At 41.5% G+C, this 20,004-nt stretch overlaps 1 protein-coding gene across 1 annotated transcript in view; it reads left to right on the top strand.

The window, feature by feature from the left end:
- Positions 1–1,047: 1,047 nt before the first annotated feature.
- DICER1 (dicer 1, ribonuclease III) overlaps positions 1,048–20,004 on the top strand; it is a 68,048-nt gene continuing 49,091 nt past the window's right edge. The window contains exon 1 of the mRNA XM_086750246.1: positions 1,048–1,125. The gene's annotated coding sequence lies outside the window, so the exon portion shown is untranslated. The remainder of the gene's footprint in view (positions 1,126–20,004) is intronic.

The following is a 20,004-nucleotide window of genomic DNA, read 5'->3' on the forward strand; positions in this document are numbered from 1 at the left end:
GCTGCCTAATCCAAGAAATTCAGGACACTCTAAAAAAAAAAAATTAACAGTAGCTAGTAATGTCACTTAAGTAAATGAGTGTGTACAAGACAACAGAGTGAGACCAGTGGTCCAGCTAGTCAACGGTCTGCCTTAAGCAATGGCAAAAGGAGATGCTGCCTAGGGAGCACCCATACATCCAGCCGCCTCCAGCAGCCCTTTCTTCTTCCACTTCCCGGGCCCAGCACCAGCAAGGGCTGAGGGCAGCAGCTCCCTGCTGGAAAAGCAGCACCACGCCTTTGACAGGAAGGACACTCCTGACGGAAATGACCATCTGCCTGTATGGGAAGGTGGGATTTCGAGACGCAGCCATGAGAGAGCCCAGGGCTGCTCTCCCCAGACACTGCCAAAGGGATCGGCTTTCTCCTCGGGCTCGCCTGGAGCCGTACTGTAGGACAACCCCATTCCCTCAGATCCGCCTCTCCGTGACCGCTCCTCTGCCGCAGAGGGAAAACCGGTTCCCCGGAAGCGGCCTCAACGGGCCCACACCCCCCGCGCCTACCCCCCAACATGGAGGGCGCCGCCCTCGCCTCAGCGCTGCCGCCCGCCGCCTCCCGAGCCCGCGAGACCCGCCCACGCGCGTGCGCGGGGAGCAGGAGAGCCGGGGTCCCGGAGCCTCGCAGCCCTCCGGCGGGGGGAGGGGAGCGCGCACACACGTGAGCCCCTGGACCACCCGGCGGCTCCCCGGCCGTTCCTGTATCCCGCTATCTCATTGGCTGTCTTATGAACCTTTCACCTTTTACCCGGCTTTCGCCGCCAATCGCCTGGCGCTTTTCATACTGTGGGGATGTGGAGCGTGCATGCTGCGCAGGGTGGAATTCTCGGAGCGAGCTTGCGTTGCGGGCGTTGGGCGGCCCCCGTTGGTATAGGCGGGAAGGGTGGGGGAGGTGCTCCGTTTGCGTAGGGCTGGCAGCGCAGGGGGAAGGGAGGGGGAGGAGGCTGTCCCGGGCCCAGGTGAATGGAGGAACCTGACAGTTGGGGGGAGTGAGGCGGTGGCGGCGGGGAAATGGCGGCGGCAGCAGCAGGAGCACAATGAGACGCGGCCTGTAGTGGGGGGAAGCGCCAAGCTGGGTCCCGTCCGAGCAGGTAGGAGATGGCGGCCCGGGTGCGCCTGCCCCTCGCCCCGGAGCTGCATGGCGCCGACCACGGGTGTCGGATCCCGCCGCCCGTGCCGGCCTGAGCTCCCGCAGCCCCGGCGCCGCCGCCGAGCGGGGTGGGACGGGATGGCGGCGGTGGCGCCCTCCCCGCCCTCCCGCCGCTGGGGCCCGGTTAGGTCTACTCCGCCCCAGCGGCCGTCCTCGTCCCTGTCCCCGCGGGGCCCCGCCGGTCCCGGGGCCGCCAGCACCGACCTCCGGGCCTCGGGATCGGCCTTCGCAACTTCCCGCGGGGCCCGTCGGCGGCAGGGCTCGGGCTGCGCGTGTGGGGCGGCGGCGGGGCCCGCACGGCGGGAGCCGCGCTCCGGCCCCTCTCGGCTTTTGTCTCCTCTGGCTCCGCGCTCCGCGGGCAGCCGGGCCGGAGGCCGGCTGAAGTGGGCGCTCTGCCCCCCGGGGCTAGGGGGCTCTGGGGCCCTTCCACCGTGTCCTGGTGGGCTTGGGAAAAGCGGTGTAGGGTGGCAAAAGAGTTTCCACTCCGAAGTGTCCATGTTAAAGGCAGTATAAGTAACTCTTAGCTCTTCGCTTTGCTTCCTTTCCGTCCTATTCCAGTTTAAACGAAGGCAGCGTAAAGGAGTGAAAAAACGTAGCGGCAGCGTGATTAAGGCAGACCTTGTGCTGTGTGGTCTTAAGTTGAAAAACAGAAGGTTAAAAAGACAAATATTTTTGCACTGATGTTTGTTGCTATGTTAGGTAATCTGAAAAAAAAACAAAAAACCCTGAATGTGCAGAAAATAGATTGTGATACTGATGTTGGAAAAAAAAAGGGTTATTGTTTCAAAACAGTGGATCTCTTACTGGTTCAGTTAACTTTAACTGCTAAAAATCTAGAGGATGTTTGGCACTTAAAGTTCAAAATTGCTCATAACCGATCACTTGAAGTTATATGATAGGCTCAAGTGGTGAAAGTGTGTACGTTGGGAGGTGATTGCTACTTCTAGAGAAACAAGACAAAATGGAAAATCAAAACAATTAACTGTGCAGGCAGTTTACACTTGTGTTAAGTTTTATGCTTTTACTTTTTATAAGCCATTGTGGATGCTCTGTTGAAGTGAAGACTGCAGGTGTATGTTTAATAAGTTGTTTGATGGTGTTTGTTTTAACAAGTTGGTATAGATGCAAACTGAAATTGGTTTCTATTATGCCATATCTATTCACCGAAGTTCTTCTCTTAAGAGAGTCTTTCCCATTGCCCATGTGTATAAGATAAGCTGTAGTCTATTTGAAAGCTTTGGAGATACTACTAGAAGTTTTCATTTGGACGGTGCTTTTACATGTATAATCATTGGATTGTTATTTCATTATATATTAATCCACAGGATTAAAAAATATCTGTGTATGTATTCAGAAGTGCTGATCTCTGAATTAGCTACCACCGTTCATTAAAGCATCTTGGTGATACAGTTCTGTGAAAGCAGCAGCTCAGTACTTGGCAATCAAAAGGTGAATCATGCTAGAATTAACAGTTGAGAAGAAAATGTCATTGGTACCCCATTGTATAAATCCTTTCTGGGGGCATATATTTAATACTTAATGCAGTTTGGGTATTTTCCCTTGTCTACCTCAAAAAGGTTGTATTAGGCTAAGAGAAAGGTAGGTCAAAAATTGCCTAGGGCTTTTCACATAAGGAGGGAGATACCAGTGGAGAGATAAGAGACATTATGAAACATGTCATGAAGAAAGTAAATAGGTAGCTGGTGTCTTTATTTTGTGTTTTGTTTTCCCTGTTTTTGAAAGATTTCTGTATTCTATGGATTGAAAACAAATTAGATACTCCTTTACACCATGTGTAACTAAAATACCTGGTGCAGCAGCATATTGGGAATGTGAAAACATTACAAGGAAGTTGAAACAACTGATTTGTAGGTAGCATCATCAGAGACTATCAAACAGGGAGTATCTTCTCAGACTCTGCAGATATCAAGATGACTGATCAATGGAAGGTATTCCTCCTTGCCCTGCTATTATATGCTCTTTTGTACATGCCCTACATTGGTTACTAGTAGAGGGAAGCCAACAAGTGAGAAAGCTATTTTGCCTGACGTAGTATTATACTAACATTTTCATAGAAGTTACACTTTTTTTGAGAAATGCCTTGATCTTCTGTAGCCTACAAGAAGAAAAAAGCAGAACCTGCAGGTCAAAAAAACTGTTGTCACAATTTTTGTGTACTTCATAGATGTTTTTCATTTCCTAGCTCAAAAATTTTTGAAGTACTTTTCCAGTTTTTCAGAAAAGTTAATGGATTTCACGAAGTTGCTTTAGCACAGCTGATTAGAGTCTGAGTATCATTACTTCACCCATGTTCACTTTCAGTATGAGCTGACTGAATGTGCATTGATCTGTAACTGAATGCAAATTACTGGCAAAAACAAATACAAACCCGTGTATATCCCTCTTAGAAGAGCAAGGAGCCATTTGGTAAAATGGATATGGTAAACTTGGAGTTGAAATGCTCTGATTTATCTTTCAATAAGCTGTAGAATGTAAGTGAGAGCAAGAGTTCAGAAAGATTTTGAAAAGAATTGTACTCTTTAGGGATGATGAGCATTATATATAGTAAGTGCTAAGACTAGAGACAGGAGTTTTATTTCAGAGCATAATCTAGTCTATTAGGTAGCAGGTAGAAGAACATCACAACATTCTTTGAGGTGGATTGTTCCAGTATTCCATAATTCCCTGTGAGGAAATACAGGGTTGTTTTTTCTTCACGTAGGTGGTACGGACTGGGGAGTATACTAAGCTTGATAGATTGTTGGCAGAACAGCGAGATGTTCCTGTGCTCCACTTGCCTCCTGTCCTGATGCCTAGCTGTGTAACTACTGACCATCTGCGTCCTGTCACCTTCCTATGTTCGACAGTAATTTCTTCAGACTGATAGCACAGAAGTGTGATATTTTTTTTTTTTTCTCTCTCTCCTTCCCCCTTTCCTTTCCTTCCCCAGGAAGTGGCTCCCTTTGAAGTAAGTAAAAGTATAATTAGAGTATTGTATGGAACAGCAGCCTCTATATATTTGTGTGCAATATGCTTTTAGAAAACTCTACCTTGAAGGCTAAGAATTATAAGAGTAGAGGAGAAAGCATGATTTTTTCTTTATACCATCCAGAGGTCTCTCTTCATCCTTTAGCCTTTCATGACTTCCATATGTATCATGATAAACCAGAAGAGAAGAAACTTGATATAGTAAAACCAAAAAGATTGGGTTTTAGCTGAAGTTACTGCAGTCTTTGGTTGGAATTTGAAGATTCGGAGTTCAAACTGTGTTGATCTTTTCAGGGGATAGACGGATATAGGAATGTCATTAAAATAACGGTTTAAAAAGAATCTACAGGACAAACCAGGGCCCGCTTTAATGTGTGCCATGATATTATATTAGGTGAAATCTTGGTTTTGATAGTTCTTGCATGCTTTACCTAGTAAAGCAATAATTTTTCAAGTTTGAATGTTGAGTAGTATACCTTAAATTCCTATGTTACTTCTGGTCTATATTGCAGACTGCATTAGTTCAGTAAATTTTCCCTATCATTTGTCGCCTTCATATTTGGAGTCATGAAGCAGAGAACAGAACCTAGTATCAAGAAATTTACTTTCTTTATAGCACAGCTGGAGGTGTTGAAATGTCCTCTGTTGGGGGAAAGAAGAGCAATATTCTCCAACTTCTCCTTGCATAAATACTCCTGAATCCAAGACTTCAGTACTTCTTTTTGTGGCTTTTACTTAAGTGCAACACACTCATGAATCTGTGATTCTTATTTTGGTTGGCATAGGTGTTACTTTTGTGTCCCTTCTTACCAAGGAAAAAAGAACCAAAAGTGTTCTCTCTTGATCCTTGCTAATAGGTGATGGTGGTGTAGAAAAACTTGCTGCACTTGTTTTCTCCTTATGTCTGTGGCTCAGTACTGATGCTATGTAAGCTGGCATGATCAGTTTCTGCCTATGTTTTGCACCTTCTATTACTCTTCATAGATGATCAGTCTGTTTGGGTTCACCAAATAAGTGTGCATATACACCTGAGATTCAGCAGGGTGGCTACTTACTTGAGGGATTGGTTGCTGGAAACAGAGGTGGGACTGTTTTAGCTGACTTTGGGATTAGTTTTGTTTTGGTTTAGATTGCTTATTAATAACCTCATGTTTTTTCATTTGTACACAAAAAAAAAAAAACCCAAACCTTTACTGTTAATTACTAAAACCTGGTTTCCAGTGCCTGTCTCCTCTTTTGGAATCTGATTCCTGATAAATTGTCAAGCCATGTAGCAGCCTTTTCCTCAGCAGAGGTGCTAATAAGTAGCTGGGTGGTGGTGAAAAAAAATGGATCTCCTTGAAAACTTAAGAATTTAGCATTTTTTTTTTTTTTTTTTTTTTTTTTTAATCTCTTATTTTTGAAAACTGATTTGGGGTTTTAGACCTGCCCACTTAGTAATAGCATGAATTTCCTTTACTTAGGAAGTGAGGCAAATACAGCTTGCTTTTTAAAGTTAATTTGTTTGACTTCATTGAAACGATTTGCCTATGCAAGCATGTCTGGGCTGGCTAACTTTGCAATTCATGTTTCTCTTTTGTTTGCAAAGTCTGCTTTGTTTCTGATCTAGATCAAGTTTCTTACTACTTTCTTGCAACTCTTACTGGCTCCTTATGATGACTTTGGCTGTATATTTTCTTGTTCAAGAAGAAATTAACAAGGCTTTACCTTCCTAAAGGTGAAGTTGCTTCATAGTTGATAGGAGAACTTCTAAAGGTGATCTAGTTGGACGTTGTCTAGGGTTCAGAAGACCTAATTCTCTCACTCTGAGTTTTGGCAAGTTAATTCAGATATCTCTCTTTTCACCCCCTCTGAGTTTAACTTTCAATTTCTTAAATCAATGACAGTTTTTACATTTTTGTGTTCTGCCTCTGTACATGACAACATTTAGATAGCTGATTTACTAATGGTGGCTTTATAAATTAATTATGTTAATTGATTATATTTGATTATCTTTAATCCCGATATTAGTGCCTGGGATCAGTTTCAAGTAAGACTTTTAGTTCCACACTTAAGGTTTGTGTTTTTGAGCAGACAAACTGTCTGCCTTGATGTCTTCATGGTCAGTGGCTAGTAGGTTTTCCTTTTTGGAAGAGCACATAAATTGAAAGAAAGTGCTTACAGAACACAACCAAAAGACTTGGCCCCTCGTTTTTTCAGTGTCCCACTACCTTTTGCCATCTTTCCACTAAAATGAAATGCCTGTATTGTGAGTTTGCTATGTAAAGTTATTAAGAAGTGATATGAAGTTTTTGAAGATTTTTTTTGGGGGAAGAAAAGACATGCCTCCTTCAGTTACTGAAGATCATTTTTAGTTACTCTTGCTGCCTAACATAGTGCTGTCTCAGTGATCTCTAGGACTTCAGAAACTAAATGACTATTGGAGGTGGATAATGAGCGTGAAAAAGTATGCTACTTCTAAAAATAATAAAAAAAAAAGACAAAAAAAAAAAAAAAAAGACTTGAACCTCTGTTTCTTCTGTGTGTTCTGTGAGTGCCCAGGAAGATATATGTGTATTCTTCATTTATTCTTCTTGCTACGTATGCTTTCCTGTTTTTGTGAGGCAAAGTAAGAGGAAAACTAACCCTGGGAAATAAATAGTTTCTATCAGTGTAGTGAATGGAGCCAGCATGAATGGCAGAGCCTGTAAGGGGAAAGTGACAGAACTGTGTTACTAAGAGCCTTGGGGTTATCCTTCTCTCTTTCTTATTATTTCTACAGTTATTGTAAGCAAAGTCTGCATTTTCTGTTAGCTTATGAAAATTAAACAAAATCCCATGGACTGCTTTGTAATTCTTTACTACTTTTTTTTTTTTTAAAAAAAAAAAGGGAAGGGGGGAGTTTTTTCCTTTCTTCCTTGTTTCCAAAGAATATCGAACTCTGTCAGCATCAGCGTCTTGAGTTGACTGACTTTGACACTAAAGAAGCATAGCAAACTGTAACTGATAGGGCAAGAAAAAAACAATTTGTTTATATAGTTTCAAAGATTATAAAATAAAAAATTAAGAAATACATAGCCACTTACTCAAGTCCATAGGTTTATATGTTGAATAGATAAGTTGATTTGTTCACTGTGTAATCAGAAAGTCTACAATTTGGTGAAATCTTCCTCTGAAGAATTGTGACTGTACAATCTACTGAGAAATTTATGTCCCGAGATTTGAGAGGAGAGGGTTTGAGCTGTGACAAGTGACAAAACTCTGGAGGAGGAGGTGTAGGTTTTATGAAGGTAATGGATAATGTAGGCCTACATTTTTACCTTGAAGTAGTTTTTTGAAAAAGGAGTGGGAGAATGCTGAAAACATTTATGAGCTTTGTGGGTCTTTGAAAGACATAAAATCAACTTCCAGGAGAAGAGTAATTTTCCCTGTGGTAATCTTTGCATAGTTAATGCTCTGCTATGTAGAAGTTGATAAGTGAAACCTGCCCGATTAATACTGAGCTGTCTGGAAAATGGTCTTCTCAAGACTGTGTGTTCACCTAAACTGAATAGAAGATTCAATTTTCAGTGACAAAGTTCATGATTTATTAAAACTATCTATTGACAGGTTATTATCTCAGTGGATGAGGACCTACAAGGAATTACTGGATGATTTTAGGGCATGTAGTGACTGGCATAATGATGAAGCAGGTGCTGATCTCTGGCAAGCATTTCTAGTAGCATGCCAATAATGCCACTAATGTATATGTTGACTGCCAACCATTAGCGGTTGTTAAAATCTTCCATCCTGTTATTGCTGCCTGCTGCTACTAGGTGTTTCCTTTTGCTGCATTTAATTAGTTTTGGACTAGACAGCAAGAAGTTTTATTTCTGGAATTTTTAGGTGTATTGTCACTAGTGTAACACAGTTCAGCAACAGTTGGCAATAGAGAAGAGAAACTGCTTTCTGGTTTTGAGTGACAGTCAAACCTGTTGAATCCAATTTGCTTGTTTTCTGTAAGGTAGGCAGTCTAGTGGCTGTCAAAATGGATGACAACTGTCTTCTCATGCCTGCTCTAATACTCATCTCATCCCCATCAACTACTTACTGCAGCTTGCTGAACCAGCAGAAAGCTTGCCTAGGTCAAGGGAAAAAAAAAAATCACTTGGTTAGTGTGCTGAGCTATTTTTGTCTGAAAGAGTCAGACAAGTGTCAAGGCTGTTTAGAGAAGGGAATGGGGCAGTGAGAGTGGGGTTGCTTCATCTAGCACTAGGCTGGCGTGGGATTGGATCTGCAGTCTTGTGAAATCTAATCCCAAAATACTACTTTTCACTTGACTGTCTTCCTTACTGTACGAATATTGGTTTTTCACGTATTAATTAAAGTAATTGTTTCACACTTTTCTCAACCTTCCTTTCTTACTTATTGCTAATAGCTGCTGTTATAAACAGGTGTATTATTAAAGTAATCTTATGGGTTTTTAATATGAAAATCATCTATGGTAAATCCAGGATGTGAATCAAAGTGGTCGGAAAAAGCTTATGGTGTGTTGAGAATTGAATAAAAATTCCATTACAATTAACTACATTTTTTTTTAGTGAGTAATGTTCTGAGGCTTTAATAGCTTTTTAACAAAGGTAAGAACCATCAGAAAGTGCCATAGTGAAGATGGAACACTTATGCTCTAGCAATTAACTTGGGAAATTCAGATCCAATGTTATGCCTGGTTTAAAACCTCTCATTTTTATCTACTGGTAATTTGTAGTCGTGACTCCGTAATTATGGTGCTGCGTGAGAAGCTGCTTACAATTTTAGGATGTCTTATCCAGTTTTCCTCAAATATAGTGATTGTGTATACCAAGATAGGCTTTGATTTGTATTTGGTTATATGACTAATAACCTAAAAAAATGGATGTTTTCCTCTATTCAGTTTTCTATTATTTTGCAAGTGATGGGATAGGCTTTTTTTTTTTGTAATTCTGTGTTCAGGCTCTTAGGTGTACTTTGATTAGCTTTAAAAGCTCTTGAAAGCAAAGTGGTTAGGCTTCAGTGAGGGAAGAGCAAATAATTGTCCTGATTTAACCACCACCTCCCCTGTCCCAAAGACCAGCCATTAAAAACTGCACACACACAAACAAAACCCTAAACAAAACCAAACAACTCCCTAGTTTGTTTACCACCAGCATGATAAAGATTTTTAAGCCTTAATTTGAAGTCAAAGCTTTAGGACCCCAAGCTATCCACAACAGAAGTCTTCAAATAATTATGTGGGAAGTTCAGTGATCGTAAGTTGGGCTAGTTGAGAGACGCTAGTGACCTTTGTAAATCGGGAAGACTTTTTCTTTCTTTTTAAAAAAAAAAAAAAACAAACCACAAAACAACACAAACTGGTTTTTCTTTTTTCCCCCAACTTGACTAAGGTTCTGTTTCTCCCCACCATGTAAATTTACCTTCAGAGTGGAACTCCAGGTGGGGTTAGGCTATATAAATTTTCCAGACTGGTTGGGTTGTTTTTTTTTTTTGGTTTTTTTTTTTTTTTTTTTAACCAGTAGACTAGACTTGGTTATATGGTGAAAGTTGCCTGCACTATTTGTTAAAACAAGTAATCGAATGGTGATAGTACAATTGAGATACATTAAATCTTTGCGGAAGAATATAAAAAATGTAAACAATGTGCCTTTCAGTGTTAGGAGTTTAGCATTTAAAGTGTGGCCTAAACTTTTGTATCCCATTGGATTTATGCGATAAACAATACTTGCAAGTTTCAATTTACAGATATGCTTCTAAGAATCTGAGTTGACTGTATATATAAGTTTCATGTGAAATAGTAGCCAATACTTAATGCAGTAGTATTTGCAATTGATGTTGCGATACTATGTAGAAGGTTAATTAAAAAGACAAAAGCAGAAAAGTTTATAAAAAATTTTTTTTTTTTAAAGTTTGTCTTCTAATTAGAAGATATATGATGATGGAGGTGCTACTCAAAAGAGTAATTCCTTTTTCTTGTTGGGCATCCAAGGTGCATAGGCTATATCTCAGGCTGTAGTTGACATGCATTTTAGATGACATTTCTGCCTAGAAAGAAAATACCTATGTGTCCCCAGCTAGTGGTATTGTTAAGCTTTATTGGTACAAGCGTTTCTGAAGTTGTGTGGTAAAGTAGATTAAGGAGACTGATTAATCTAAGAAACAATTTTATTCTATATGATTGTTTATTCTGGTATGGTCTGTCTCTAGATCTGGTCACAAATTACCTGGAAACAGTTCTGCTAGCATAACAGAGGGCTGGAACCAGTATGTAGGCTGAAGAGTGAGTAAGAGTTACTCTCTTGTATGTATATCAGTGCTGTATTAAATGCATGTTAAGCTGTGATCTGGGAGCCTTTATCGTAAAGCATTTTGTCTTGCTGCTTCATGAAAGTGAAAGAAAAGTCATAAAATACAAAGTTACTTTCCTGTATTTTGTCTACGCCAGAGATATCATATTTCTTCTGTGATTGTTTTAGAAAAGTTTGACTGTACAAGCAGATACAGATTTTTATGACCGTATTTGAGAGAGCTCAAATGAAATACCAATCTGGTGAAACTATGGTATGTTGAACCTTTGCATATGCTCTGTGTTTAATCCTGCTTGAAGAGGTCATTCTTCTCAGTGACAGCTTGCCCATAAGGGCTTAATGCACTTTTACTTTTTGAATGAACTTAATTGCCTTAGTTCATTAGTCTTAGTTTTTCTAAGCTCTTGTGTGTGCAGCAAAATCAAACTTTTAAAGACAGTATCCTTAAAATTTCATTTCAAAACTATTTTTATATTGCAAGTCTTAAAGGCCTAGACTAATAGCCTAGGATTTTTTTGTTTATTTTTTCACCAGTTAGTTTTAGTATGTGTTTGAAAGATGATGAAGTAGCTTGACTTGTAAGTTATGAAAATGGCCATTTTTTAGTGAATTATATGTTGTTATGGAGAAATAAAAGTTTGAGTGTTGGAATTGTATCCTGCCTTCAGTAAGTATCTATCTATTCAGTCTTTAAAATGGTGAAAGCTGACTGCATTTTTCCAAAAAAATAGTACTTTTTGTTGTGCAAGAAAGGTGTTGTGATTAATCTGTTAACTAAAGAGAAGTTAGAGATTTCCTCTTGTTCAGAGTTGAGAAAGCGATGCTGAAGGAGTGGGAAATCCTTCAAATCTCCATTGAAAGTTAGGCTTGTAATCTGCTTAAGTCATTCTGACAGTCATACCAATCCATTATCTGCCTCTTTAGGCATCTTGGTGCATCTGTTCATGCCTACTCAAATAAGTCAGCCCATTAACTATAGCTGATAAAAGCAAATGAATTGTCAATGAAACTGAAAGCCAGTTGTTTTTATTTTGCATAATATAAAATTTTATTTGTTATTATAACTTCAAGATATGTTTACATTAATTGAGTTGTAAATTCTTTCTAAATATACCGTAATATGCGTAAGAGGTGGAGAGAAAAAAATGTTCTACATAATGGAATATACCTGTTAATAACCTAAATGAGGTAATCACTTTAATGTTAATAATGGCTGTGACACTACCATCCTAATTAATTAGATGCCTGTGTTTGATAGTTGCAAAACAAGGTAAATAATATAAATATGGAATCCTTCGTTTCTAAAGAGAACTACAAAAAGAAAATAAGTTTCTAATTGATAGAAAGGTTAGTTATATAAGAAACCTTGTATGTAAGGTTTCCCAATACAAATCAAGATTAAATTAAGGGATGTTAGTGCCTTTGATTTAATCAGACTTGCTGTATTGGGATGTTGTGGTGGACTAATTTGCCTTAAAATGTTTGGTTATTCCCTTGCTCTCAAACCAAATTATTTTATTCCTTAAGACTTCTGGCAGTTTTTGGGGGTTTTTTTTTTAAGCAGAAATATGTGTTTTCCACGACTTTGATCGCATTCATGTTTTTCCGGTTTGCTTCTAGAAACTTGCTCCTCTCCTTTTATTCCCTCATAACTAGATTGAGTTGTCATTTAAATCATAGAATGGTTAGGGTTGGAAGTGACCTTTAAAGGTCATCTAGTCCAACCCCCCTGCAAGGAGCAGGAACAGCTCCAACCAGATCACGTTGCTCAGAGCCCCGTCCAACCTGGCCTTGAACGTTTCCAGGGATGGGGCATCAACCACCTCTCTGGGCAACCTGTTCCAGTGTTTCACCACCCACATTGTAGAAAATTTTTTCCTAATATCTAATCTACCTCCCTCTATTTTGAATCCATTACCCCTTGTCCTGTCACAACAGGCCTTACTGAAGAGTCTCTCCCAGTCTTTCCTGTAGGCCCCCTTGAGGTACTGGAAGGGCGCTATCAGGTCTCCCCAGAGCCTCCCCCTTCTCTAGGCTGAACAGCCCCAACTGTCTCAGCCTGTACTCACAGGAGAGGTGCTCCAGCCCTCTGATCATCAAATGCTGACTAATCCTACCTGAAAGGTTACGTATTTATTACAGCTGCTCTGCTCTCTGTCTTCTACTGTACTGCTTCATGGATACCTTCAGAGAGTCTGGATTTGATGGACCTCTGGAGAACTACATATTCAGTCAGTCTGACCTGCTGGAATTGGTCATCTGCAGGGTACTGTGAGGATAATTGAGGGCAAGAAAGTACTTCTAATCTAGTACTTATCACAGAGTGAAAGTGTTGAAGTATTTGCAGAGCTGCCCAACAAAAAGGTGTCAAGGAATGTTTCCGTAATATGCCTGCCCTAGAAAAAGTCATAAAATGTTGGAACACTGGATTTTCTCAACTTAAATTGGAAGAATGATACAGTGATATGGTGGTAACTGCAAAAGCTTGTGTGTGAATCTGTATTTTCTTTTTTCCAAATTCAAAATTGTGGCGGAGTGTTCTACTACTTATCTGATTCTCCTGTTGTCTCCCAGTTTTGCCAATCACTGGGATATCTGCAGTAAATGTACCTGCTAGGCTGTCTTTTGTCTTTTTTTTGTAGGTCCTAATGTATCCAGAGTAGAAGCTTAGGATACCAGCAGAAAGGGGGCATAGTGCAGGTTTTACCGATGCAGCTGTCAAGTAGATCTCACAGAATTTGGCTACGTTTTTTTTTCTGAAAACTCAGAACTAATTAAATAGTAAAACACCTCAGAGTTTTTGCTAATGGTTGCTTTATGTTGCCTGCTCAATGTTGTTGCAGTCAAGCAACCTGTAAAATGTCTGCTGTTGTAATTAGATGACATTAGCCATAATGATTTGTGGTTTGACAACTTCCATGCAAACTACAACTGATATGGTAAGAACAGGTCAGAATTCTTTTTTGCTTCATATTTTCTATTTTTTTTAATACTACTGTTATTTGATAATTAGTGCTGTGGAGCTGTAATTCCAGATTAAGCAAAATCTACAGTGATGTTTTTAGAAAAGAGCCTGTACTCAAAAGTAGTATGTTTGTGTTCTGCCCTGGAAATGCAATTCACAAACTGATTGAATTACAGGACTCTATCAGTGTTACAGGAGAGGGACTCCCTTCAACTGATGGCTGTGGAGCAGAATCCTTTAGGTATGTCTATCTTTCCAGTGCAATATTGTGCCAGTTATTCAGACAAGATCTGGAATTGAAAGAACTACAGGAATATATTAATTATGAGTGGTGTGCCGCAGAGGAGTTAATTGGCAGGCATAGTACTACATTAATTTAGTTGTATTGCTTCTGGAGCCCCAACTAGTGTCAGAAACCCTCAATTGCACCATTTACAGTGATTTAGTTCCTTTAAAACATTATTTCTCAGCCCTGAGTGGTTTTAGGTAATAATACAGAAAAAGTGTAGTTGTTCAGCAATATTCTGTTATTTTTCCTTCTAACCTGCCTCCATAATCAGTAAACCACAACTCCTTCAATGTCTGGAACCATCCTTTCATTTGCTACGCGCTAAGCTGGGAGTGCTCTTGCTGATACGCAGCTTTCACTCTATGCTGAGGAATGAAGGGTAAAAAATTACATTATCTCCCCTTCTCTCTCTCTTTTTTTTTTTTTTTAATAGTGGCTGTAGCAGACCAGCTTATTTCAGTGTTTTTAAGCTTTTTTTTTTTTTTATCATTCAGCAAGGAGGAGCAACTTGAATACTTATTGTTTTAGCCACATAGTACGAGTATCCATTACTATATATATAATGTGCAGAGCTAATGTGAAAAATTGGACTAATACTGCACAGGACTGAAAAGATTCTTAACCGTAATGTAGACTGAGCACTAGGCAAAGGTACCTATTAATATACATTCAGAGAAATCTCTCAAGGATACCTATTTTATCTCAAATTATTCTTTTTTATCTTGCATTCATTCTGCTACTGTGGAAGATTGACACATGATTGAATTGGGATTGGGTCTGTTTTCTGATTTGTGTCTGTGCACTGAAAGTGTTACTGTTGCTTAGTTGTATCAGAATTGGAGCTAAGGGACCCTCATGAACACGTTACTTCAGAGCTCTAGCATGGTAGGCTGTCCATCTGTTTGACCTTGTGCTGTCTTTCATAGTTGATTAGGCTGTGAACAGGTTTCAAAGGAGAAAAAAAAAAAGCTTTTAAATGTGAAGCTTCTCAGTCAATGTTTAGACATCTACAATCCCACGTATTTGGGAGAGGGAGCTGTTCCAGTTGTATGTTGTGAATCTTGAATATTTTTATTTTTCAAAGTTAATCATGACTCAATATTTACTCTTAAACCTAACATTTCCATTCAAGGCATCTGTTAAAGGGTTTTTTCTTCAGTGAAAACTTTAAGTTATGTAGCACAAGATGAAGCCCTCAAATCTTTGCAAACCATTCCAGTTTTTCTTACCTGTAGTTCAGGACTGAGAATACACAAAACAAGCATGTCACATCACATACTGTTATTCTTTTTGCCATTTTACCTCAGATAAGGACTTCAACTCTCCCATCACTACCTTTCCCCCAGTAAATTCTTGAGTATATCTAAATCAGTTTCAGTATTGGGTCAGTTGTTCTTGAAGGTCAATGGTGCTACACATAACCTGTGATATGAAAATACTACATGAAGCTTCTAGCTTTATGCTGTTGGAATGTAATATTTATGGCTTCTCACCAGTTTTAAACCCCAGTCAGTATGCAAATCGATGTGCTTTGTTGGACAATATTGAAAAGTGAAGATTGATGCATCAAAATAAATAAAAATTGTTAATTGATATGACCTACTGAACTCTTATATTAGTTTGTTTAACTATGAAGTGTCTCTATACCAGTGCACACAGCATGGGAAATAAACAGGAAGAGCTGGAGATGTGTGCACATGAGCAGGGCTACGACCTTGTTGGCATCATGGAGACGTGGTGGGACGACTTGTACAACTGGAGCGTCATCATGGCGGGGTATAGGCTTTTTAGAAAGGACAGGAAGGGCAGACGAGGAGGGGGTGTCGCTCTCTACGTCAGCAACCGGCTGGAGTGTGTGGAGCTCCGCCTGGGGATGGACAAGGAGCTGACAGCTTATGGGTCAAGATTAGAGGACGGGGACAAACAGGGGATGTTACGGTAGGGGTCTGTTACAGGCCGCCTGGCCAGGAGGACAGAGCAGACGAGGCGCTCTGTAGCTAGGTAGGAGCAGTCTCACGGTCATAAGCCCTGGTCCTCATGGGGGACTTCAACCACCCTGACATCTGTTGGAGAGACAACACGGCAGGGCACAGGCAGTCCAGGAGGTTCCTGGAATGCGTGGATGACAATTTCCTCCTTCAGGCGATAGAGGAGCTGACAAGGAGGGGTGCCATGCTCGACCTTGTGCTCACCAACAGGGAGGGGCTGGTGGGGGATGTGAAACTGAAGGACAGCCTTGGCTGCAGCAACCGCAACACGGTGGAGTTCAAGATCCACGGGGCAGCGAGGAAACTACAAGGCAAGCTCTCTGCCCTAGACTTCAAGAAGGCGGACTTCGGCCTCTTCAGGGACCTGATGGGCCAAGTGCCATGGGAGGTGGCCCTGGAGGGAAGAGGGGCCCAGGAAAGTTGGTCCACATTCAAGGAGCACCTCCTCCAAGCTCAGCAGAGGTGCATCCCGATGAAGAATAAGTTGGGCGAAAAGGCCAGGAGGCCTGCATGGATGAGCAAGGAGCTCCTGGACCAACTGAAAGTGAAGAGAAAGCCAATAGAGGCTGGAAGCGGAGACAGGTAGCCTGAGAGGACTACAAAGAGGCTGTGCGAGTGGCCAGGGATCGGGTGAGGAAAGCTAAAGCCCTGACGGAATTGAATCTGGGCAGGGATATAAAAAGCAACAAGAAAATCTTCTATAGGTATGTAGGGGACAAAAGAAAGTCCAAGGAGAATGTAGGCCCCCTCCGGAAGGAAACCGGTGTCCTGGTTACCCAGGACATGGAGAAGACTGAGGTACTCAGTGACTTTTTTGCCTCAGTCTTCACCGATAAGGGCTCTTGTCTCACCGCCCAGGCTGTGGAAGGCACAAGCAGGGACTGCGAGGATGAAGAACTGCCCATTGTACTCGAAGAGCAGGTTCGGGATCATCTGAGGAACCTAAAGGTGCACAAGTCCATGGGTCCTGATGAGATCCATCCGCGGGTCCTGAGGGAACTGGCGGATGAAGTTGCCAAGCCACTGGCCATTGTATTTGAGAAGTCATGGCGGTCTGGTGAGGTCCCCGATGACTGAAAGAGAGGGAACATAGCCCCCATTTTTAAAAAGGGGAACAAGGAAGACCCAGGCAACTACAGGCCAGTTAGCCTCACCTCTGTGCCTGGCAAGGTCATGAAGCAGATTCTCCTGGAAACCACATGGAGAGCAAGGAGGTGGTTGGTGACAGCCAACATGGCTTCACCAAGGGCAGATCGTGCCTGACCAATTTGGTGGCCTTCTATGACGGGGTAACAGCATCGGTGGACAAGGGACGAGCAACAGATATCATCTACCTGGACTTGTGCAAAGCTTTTGACACTGTCCCGCATGACATCCTTCTCTCTAAACTAGAGAGACATGGGTTTGATGGACGGACCACTCGGTGGATAAGGAGTTGGCTGGATGGCCAAAGTCAGAGAGTGGTGGTCAACGGCTCGATGTCCAAGTGGAGACCGGTCATGAGTGGTGTCCCTTAGGGGTCTGTGTTGGGCCCGGCCCTGTTCTACATCTTTGTCGGTGACATGGACAGTGGGATAGAGTGCACCCTCAGCAAGTTCGCCGATGACACCAAGTTGTGTGGTGCCGTCAACACGCTGGAAGCGAGGGATGCCATCCAGAGGGACCTTGACAGGCTGGAGAGGTGGGCCCGTGCCAACCTCATGAAGTTCAACCAGGCCAAGTGCAAGGTTCTGCACCTGGGTTGTGGCAATCCCAGGCACAAATACAGGCTGGGCGGGGAATGGATTGAGAGCAGCCCTGAGGAGAAGGACTTGGGAGTGCTGGTGGGTGAGAAGCTCAACATGAGCTGGCAATGTGCTCTTGTGGCCCAGAAGGCCAACTGCATCCTGGGCTGCATCAAGAGGAGCATGGCCAGCAGGTCGAGGGAGGTGATTCTTCCCCTCTACTCTGCCCTGGTGTGACCCCACCTGGAGTACTGTGTCCAGTTCTGGAGCCCCCAACATAAGAAGGACATGGACCAGTTGGAGAAGGTCCAGAGGAGGGCCATGAAGATAAGAGGGCTGGAGCACCCTTCCGATGAGGACAGGCTGAGAGAGTTGGGGCTGTTCAGCCTGGAGAAGAGGAGGCTCCGGGGAGACCTGATAGCGGTCTTCCAGTACCTCAAGGGGGCCTACAAGATGGGGAGAGGCTGTTCAGCAGGGCCTGTTGTGATAGGACGAGGGGTAATGGTTTTAAAATAGAGGGGGATAGATTTAGATTAGATATTAGGAAAAAATTTTATACAATGATGGTTGTAGAACACTGGAGCAGGTTGCCCAGAGGTGGTGGATGCCCCATCCCTGGAAACATTCAAGGCCAGCCTGGATGAGGCTCTGAGCAACCTGATCTAGTCAGGGATGTCCCTGCTTTTTGCAGGGGGGTTCAACTAGATGACCTTTGAAGGTCCCTTCCAACTCTAACCATTCTATGATTCTATGATATTCTGTTCTAAATGCGTATATTTACATGGAGGGAAATAACGGCATTGATAAAATGCTGTAGCTTTTTAACATGATGTTTGTTGTATTCAACTAAATACGTATGCTCTAAGTAGCTGTTTCTGTGCTGGGGCCCAATGCAGGATATAAAAGCCTCTGTCTTACAGATTGCAACTCTTTTTAAGTTTGACTCAAATAGGGAGTGTTAGTTACTACTGTTAAGTTAAAGGTTATTTTAATTTTTATAAATGGAAAATTCAAAATACCTGGAATCTGTGAAGTGCTTCGTGCTGCACAAAATTTTTTAGCATTGGTCAGTTAACACTGCAGATTGTGCTGCACTTGTTGATTTGAGATTTTCATCACACAGATAATTAATGATGGCCTGGTTGGTTCTCAGCACTTAAAACAAGAGATGGCTCAACATAAAAGCCTTTCCTGGCTGCTCTGCACAGTAAGTTGGTTAGCCAGATATGTAGCTTAAGATACTAGGAATTTTCTTTTTTTAATGATCCTGTCCATTTTGGGATTAATTCAGATCATTTTACAATGAATCATACTAACTCTTTTCTTGCAATCGTAATATGGGGAGTTCTGTTCTTCACATCTTCTGTGGGATCCCTTGCAACACCCTTTGTATTCCACGGAGCATTTTCGTCTTCACCTTTAGATGTTCTTACGTATTCTGAAAAAAAAAATGAAGGGCCTATGGAAATACCTTGCCAATGATTATTATTATTATTATTTTTCAATTAAATGAAAGAATCAATGATCTCTTGTTTGGATGTGTTCGGTTTTGGTCCCCCCCTCCTCGATGTTATCTTTCTAGAGATTGGATTCTGTGGCATCTGAGCAGCTTTGGATATCTTCTGAATTTGGAAGCAGAAATTGTCTTTTTATACTACGTGTTTTTATGAAATTAATATTGACTTCATCTCAAGTTCACAAAAGAAAATTCCAGTAGTGTGCTCGCAAGTTCTTTGCAGGGAAAGAAAGTGTGCAGACATGTAGTGTAACTGGTGAGAAGCCTTTTTTTTTTAGGAAGACAGGCTAAAAACTACAAAGCCCAAAATGTAATTGAAGTAAATAATGTGCTAACCCACACATAATACTTCTGTATTTTAAGGGAGCGTTAGGATGAGTTAGTTTGATGCACTGTTAGTAATAAATACATTCTTTTTTGAAAATAAGCCAGTTTGTACACTCATTCTTGAGTGATACATAAATTGGTATTATGACTAATTATAGGAGATTCGAACTTCATTTTAGACTTGGTGGAAATTCTAGAGGTTGATTTAAACACCAAATATCTGCAGGTCTTGCATCATACAATTAATGACTTCAGAGAAAGCCTCTTATAATGTAGGACTCTTAGTAGTTTTGGATGTTCTGGCACAGAGATAACAGAAAACTGTTCAATACCCGTGTTTAGGGGAGCTTGATTTTTTTGCCACATGGAGAGAAAGTATTTTTTTTTTTTTTATGCAAATAATGGGATTGAAGTCCCCACATGGGGTTATATTCAGAGGACAGCTGCTGCTTTTACTTACCATAAGCAAGAATAATTGGTGCTTTGGAACTGTACTTGCCTCACAGCTTGCCTCTGGATTGGGGAAGAGAGAAATCCCTGCCCTAATGTCTGCTTAATTGCCTTCATGTCGAAAGACATAGGTGTCTGAAAGGCTTGAACATAACCTTTAAATAAATTAAATGATCACAAGTAAATAATTTGGTACCCAAGTAAAGGACCAAATGATAAATAAATTCACAGATAGTGTCAGTTATCCCTTCTTATGGTATTGATGTAATAATAG

The sequence above is a fragment of the Chlamydotis macqueenii genome, chromosome 5, assembly GCF_036417535.1.
Source record: "Chlamydotis macqueenii isolate bChlMac1 chromosome 5, bChlMac1.mat, whole genome shotgun sequence".
NCBI lineage: Eukaryota > Metazoa > Chordata > Aves > Otidiformes > Otididae > Chlamydotis > Chlamydotis macqueenii.